This window comes from Chrysemys picta, chromosome 16 (genome assembly GCF_011386835.1).
Source record: "Chrysemys picta bellii isolate R12L10 chromosome 16, ASM1138683v2, whole genome shotgun sequence".
Classification (NCBI taxonomy): Eukaryota; Metazoa; Chordata; order Testudines; family Emydidae; genus Chrysemys; species Chrysemys picta.
Window position 1 is genome coordinate 10,283,519 of NC_088806.1, and position 6,230 is coordinate 10,289,748.

Here is a 6,230-nt window from a genome sequence, read left to right on the forward strand (position 1 = left end):
CGCTGTGGGGAGAGCAGGGCAGGTGAACCACGTTCACACACGATGGGGGAATGCATTGGGCACGGCTCCCCTGGGGTGCCCCTAATCCACCCTGGCCTCCTGGATATCACAGGCTGGGAGCCAGGACTCCTGGATTCTCTCCCTGGCTCTGGGAGGGGAGTGGGGGCTAGTGGTTAGAGCAGGGGGGGCTGGGAACCAGGAGCCCTGGGTTCTCTTCCCGGCTTTGAGAGGGGAGTGGGTACTGGTGGTTAGAGCAGGGGGGCTGGGAGCCAGGACCCCTAGACACCACTCCCCTCCCTGAGCCGGGAGAGAACCCAGGAGTCCTGGCTCCCAGCCCCCCCTGCTCTAACCACCATCCCCCACTCCCCTTCCAGAGATAGGGAGAGAACCCAGGAGTCCTGGCTCCCTGCCCCCCAATCTAACCCCCTAGACCCCCCTTCCCTCTGAGCACTGGGCTTTCATAGCCAAGCTCACCTCCAGCTTTGCAGGCTGCGGGAAGCCACAGGCTGAATGTCTCCCAGGCGAGTCGAACACCTTCACTTTTGTTTGTCCAGAGTCAAAGCAAACAGACCTGCGTGTGCTGAGCCGGTATCTGGGCAGGGTGCTTCCCACCTCTCTTCCCACCCCCCGGTCCCGCTGACACCTCGCCAGCCGCAGCAGAGAATGGGCTGAGTTAAGGGGGTTTCCTTCCCCAGTGTCTCCGGGCACGATCCAGCCGCTGCAAACTCTTTGCCCAGGGGAACTAGGTTTGGCAACTAGCCACTGAAACACCAGCTCCGTGGGGCTGGAAGCATTTTGAAGCTTCCTTGTTCTTTTTGCCTGGAATGTTGCAGTCTTGAGCATTCATTTTCTCCCCTTTCCCCCCCCATATTTCAGCCAGAAATTTCTTCCCTTTCTTCCCCCTCGCTCACTTTTTGCCCTTTTTTTGGGTGGAGCCATTTTGGTTTTGACTAGAACCTTTCAGGAGCCATTTTGCCCTTCTAGGCTGAAGTTTGCCAACTTTGGGCCAGGAAGCGATTCACTTTTCCTTGCACATTTTAAGCCGATTTCCCCCCCACCCCCCGCTTTTTTGGCTAGGATGTCTCCAGTTACAATGTTTGGCCATTTTTTTTCATGTTCGTCCGCACGACTGTGGAGTTTCGTGCGCCCCTCGCTTTCCGCTCCATGACGCACGTGACTGAGTTTGCAGGGGATCGTCTTGTGGACTTGAGTCGAGTGGAAAAGTGTCTTGGCTTCTCCCCGTCCCTTTCGGGAACCTTTCCTGTAAAGACCGGAGAGTGCCGACGAAAGGAGAAACAGAGGTTTGAGAGAAGTGAGTTTGAGGACATCGTCAATGACTTTACTCTCCAAAAATCATGAGAGAAAATGTTTTAAATGTCAGTGTTCAAATTAATGTGATGTGCAACCAGACCTTCCCACTCCTTGTACCGCTTCCATTAAGTCAGCTGGCTTGTGTAACTGTAATTGCATTTCTGTTGCTGCAGATGATAAAGTTTTCTTATCTACTGATTAGGTACACATCGTTGAAAATATGCAAATATAATGCAAACAGGCGTATTGCAAGACATGGTCTATGGGGTTATTCTATTTTTTCAACTTCGCCTTTGTATGTATGCAAATACAAAGTGTTTGTGTTTATAGCCAACGTCCTTTCTGTGAAAATAATAAATTCATAGTTTTTACGGGATGGGGCCTCTTACGCTTGACAGAGGTTACGGCCTCAGAAAGTCATAATCCGGCCCTGATCAAGTGGTTCTGTACAATAACGTTGGCCTGAAAGACGGGAACACACCAGTCTTAGCGATCAATGGTCCCTTACACCAAAAATCAAACCACAGTCAGGGTACGTCCAGTCCCAAGAGACCAGCCACTGCCCCCAGATCAACTAGTCCCCTAGACCTCACACCAAAGACAATGCCTGTAGCCGATCCTGGAATAAACTAGGTAAAGGTTCATGTACTCTAGGGAACTGGTTGGTGGCTGCCTCTCAGACTTGGGATATGTCGCAGCAATGCCCTACAGAGGAATCCTGTAACTTTACGTGCAAGGTTGCCACCTATATTTTACCAGGACAATAATGCTCAGCAAAATATGAGTTTCCAAAGGATACCTCACAAGGCATTCTTTGTATAAAACTTATCATAGTCCTGAGAAAGGGGCTGAATATAAGGGGTACAAGACTGGCATAAGGACAAAGGACTCAGAGAGTTAGTTGCAGGTGAAAGTCAGCAAACATCTACATGCCAACTAAATTGGAAGAGTGACTGAATCATAGTGATCTGTCAGTTCAAAGTGTCTTTCAGGGCGGGCCCGGGAGGCGGCTCCTGGGGATCTCTGGCGGCCGTTCAGAGTCTCTGCCCCCTCTGAGTTCAAAGAGCCGAGAAGATGGGAAATTTCCAGTGGTTTTGGTCAGCTTCCAAGCCCGCAGGAGTTGCTCCCTGCCCCGTAGCGTTTCCCAGGTGCAACCGGGCCATTGACCAGTCCTGTGTGTTGCGATGATCCCGCACGGCCCAGCTGATTTCGTTAGTCGTGAGCGTGGGCCGGGGGATGATTCCCCTTCCCCGGTTTGCAAGTTCACAGCAAACATTTGCACCGTTATAAAGCAAAATTTAAATTTTTCCTTCTAGCCTGGGACAGACGCTGCGAGTACGATTCCTGCTCCAGCAGCTCCCAGCCGCTCACGGAGGCGAAATGCGTTCGTGTCAGACTCACACCTGTTCTGACCCAAACCAGCGCGCCGGGGAGCTGGGCCCGCCTCCGGCGATGAGTGTGTCAGGTCTTAGCTAACGCCGGAGCTGGCAGCTGGCCTGCCAGCGTCAGTTCCCCGCAAGGTCTGGACTGGCAGAGTCTCGAGGTGTTTGCTAAGAGAGCAGGCCTGGCTTAGCCGCAGGCGATCTAGCCCCTGGTGAGGAAGGCGGTAACCTGGGGGGGGGGTCACAGGTCTGGGTGCCCTGGGCTCCGGCCGCCAATCTGTCTCTCCCATGCTCATACATGGTCGTGAGCTCCCCTCCCGCCTTTCAAGATTTACAATAGTTTTCCTCCAGTGCTGCAAGAGACAATACCGACGGGGCCTCGGGCACGGGGCAGAGAGCTTGGAAAGCTGCCTTCCTCGCTTGTGTACGTACGCAAGAGGAGGCTAAGGGGGTGTGTCTGTCAAGACTCAATGGTCAAACAAATAGGAGCCTTCCCAAAAACCAAGCAGGATTTGAGCAAACGTTTGTGGGTTCTGCAAAAGAGAGTTCCAGACTGAAACCTCGCTGGAGAAATCCACGGCCCTTCGCTGTCCCAGTAGCCAGCAAGAGTTCTGGTTTTGAAACTTAGGCCTTGGCTACACTTACCCGCAAGTCCGACAGCTGGAAATCGAACTTCTGGGTTCGACTTATCGCGTCTAGTCTGGACGCGATAAGTCGAACCCGGAAGTGCTCGCCATCGACTGCGGTACTCCAGCTCGCCGAGAGGAGTACCGCGGAGTCGACGGGGGAGCCTGCCTGCCGAGTGTGGACCAAGGTAAGTTTGAACTAATTCGAACTAAGGTACTTCGAACTTCAGCTACGTTATTCACGTAGCTGAAGTTGCGTACCTTAGTTCGAATTAGGGGGGGTAGTGTAGACCAAGCCTTACACTCATGCTGCCAGGAGCCATCAAGGAGCAAAAGATACAACTCACCATCTGGAGAGCGAACAACACCCCACAACTCACAGAGCAGTGTCTTCCCAGCCACGGATTCCTTTGGGACCTGTGGAAAATGCCCTCCAGGCTAAAGTAAGTTGAATATGTTTCATAATTATGATGACGCTTGTTATTAATTTATTGGGAGTGAACTACATCCACCCTGATTGAATTGGCCCTGTCAACACTGGTTCTCTACTTGTGAAGTAACTCCCTGCTCTCCATGTGTCAGTATATAATGCCTGCATCTATAACTTTCACTCTCTGCATCTGAAGAAGTGAGGTTTTTACCCACGAAAGCTTATGCCCAAATAAATCTGTTAGTCTTTAAGGTGCCACCAGACTCCTTGTTGTTTTTGTAGATACAGACTAACACGGCTACCCCCTGATACTAGATAAGGAAGTGTTATTTACTCCGTCTCATAACACAAGAACAAGGGGTCACCCAATGAAATAACAGGCAGCAGGTTTAAAACAAACCAAAGGAAGTATTTCTTCACACAATCCACAGTCAACCTGTGGAACTCCTTGCCAGGGGATGTTGTGAAGGCCAAGACTATAACAGGGTTCAAAAAAGAACGAGATAAGTTCATGGAGGGTAGGTCCATCAATGGCTATTAGCCAGGATGGGCAGGGATGGTGTCCCTAGCCTCTGTTTGCCAGAAGCTGGGAATGGGGAACAGGGGATGGATCACTTGATGATTCCCTGTTCTGTTCATTCCCTTTGGGGCACCTGGCATTGGCCACTGTCAGAAGACAGGACACTGGGTGAGATGGACCCTTGGTCTGCCCAACTCTGGCCATTCTGATATTATGTTCCTTTCGATATTTACCTTTGAAAAACGATTCCGGTTTTGTATTGCTATATTACACCTTGTTTATTTACAAAATGGGGGTTTTTTGCCCCCCCCCAGGTGACGCGAAAGTTACACCTATGTTTGCAACAGCTCCATCCTGCAGACCGCCCGAGGCCCCTATTTAAAGATACCTCCCTCGACAGCCAGATGGCCCAACATTATCCAGCTGCAAGAACCGAGTCAGCCTGTCTGCTCAACGGCACCGCCTGCTCCTTCTTTCCAAGCGCGGCTGGGGACGCCAAGGAAGAGTGGAGCCTTTTCTTTTCCTGTTGGTGGCTCTGGTGAGGCAGGCTTAGAAAAAAACAAAAACCAAATCCACTGATTTTTGCTGCCCAAAAAGATCTTGTGACCGCGCTGGTACTCGCCTCATGCCTCGCTTGGCCGCATCAGAACAAGTCTTTTCCAAACGTGATGGGAGAACAATGCCACGGGAGAGGCCAGGGGCTAACGGGATTGGGATTTCTGTAGACAATGCCGGTGTAAGAAGACTTCAGTTCAGACACTGGTTCAAAGGAAGAATGGGCGCAGGTGTATTACGTGCCACAGGCGCTGTGACGGGTTGGATCACAGAAACCCCCTTGGGAACTCCCACCTGATGTGCCAAGACTACTTCTGCCCCTGCTTTTCCTGCCAGCTCAGGACCCCAGCACCCTGTCTTGCTGAGCCAGACATGCCCGTCTGCTCCAACACAGACCCAGGGTCTGAATTACTCACCCCAAAGCTGCAGGTTTACCTGAAAACAGCTCACAGAAGTGTTCCTGTCTTTAACACTCAGATGCCCAATTCCCAATGTGATCTAAACCCCAATAAATCCATTTAACCCTGTGTCATAACTATAAAGGGAAGGGTAACAGCTCTCCTGTGTACAGTACTATAAAATCCCTCCTGGCCAGAGACTCCAAAATCCTTTTCCCTGTAAAGGGTTAAGAAGCTCAGGTAACCTGGCTGGCATCTGACCCAAAGGACCAATAAGGGGACAAGATACTTTCAAATCTTGGTGGGGGGAAGGCTTTTGTTTGTGCTCTTTGTTTGGGACTTGGTTCGCTCTTGGGACTGAGAGGGACCAGACATCAATCCAGGTTCTCCACATCTTTCTAAACAAGTCTCTCCTATTTCAAACTTGTAAGTAAATAGCCAGGCAAGGCGTGTTAGTTTTCTTTCATTTTCTTCTGCTTCTAGTTTGGCCAGTTTTATTTTGTTAGCTACTTCTTTTGTAGTCATTTTCCTGTTTCCTTGTGCTGGGTCACCCTCTCTGCGGTTGACTGAAACTGGAATGTACTCAGCTCTGGCTGCTGCTGAGTTAACAGAGACTTTAATAGCTACTCCCGAGGATGTAAAAAGAAAAAAAAAACAATTCAGCTTGTAAATTCCTTTTACCAGTCATTTGCTAATTGAACCCTTCTCTTAACAAAGGATCTTGTTAAAAAAACTTAACACCTCTGCCTTCAGGCAAGGAGAGATAAGATATGCATCTACCTTCAGCTCTGCTTTCCAAGCAGCGAGAAGGAAAAAAAAAATCTTACTGGCTTTTGGGTTTAAAATGAATCCCACCTCTGCCACCATGTCAAGGCTGTATCCCCACTTTGAACTTTAGGGTACAAATGTAGGGGCCTGCATGAAAACTTCTAAGCTTAACTACCAGCTTAGCTCTGGTCCGCTGCCACCATCCCAAGGCTAATTCCCTTCCCTGGGTAGCCTTGAGAG

General features: G+C 50.3%; 1 long non-coding RNA gene across 1 annotated transcript in view; it reads right to left on the reverse strand.

The window, feature by feature from the left end:
* The window catches only part of LOC135975993 (uncharacterized), a 66,409-nt gene extending 66,219 nt beyond the window's left edge, over positions 1-190 (reverse strand). The window contains exon 1 of the long non-coding RNA XR_010593226.1: positions 111-190. This is a non-coding gene — a long non-coding RNA (uncharacterized LOC135975993). The remainder of the gene's footprint in view (positions 1-110) is intronic.
* Between the last annotated feature and the right edge of the window lie 6,040 nt (positions 191-6,230).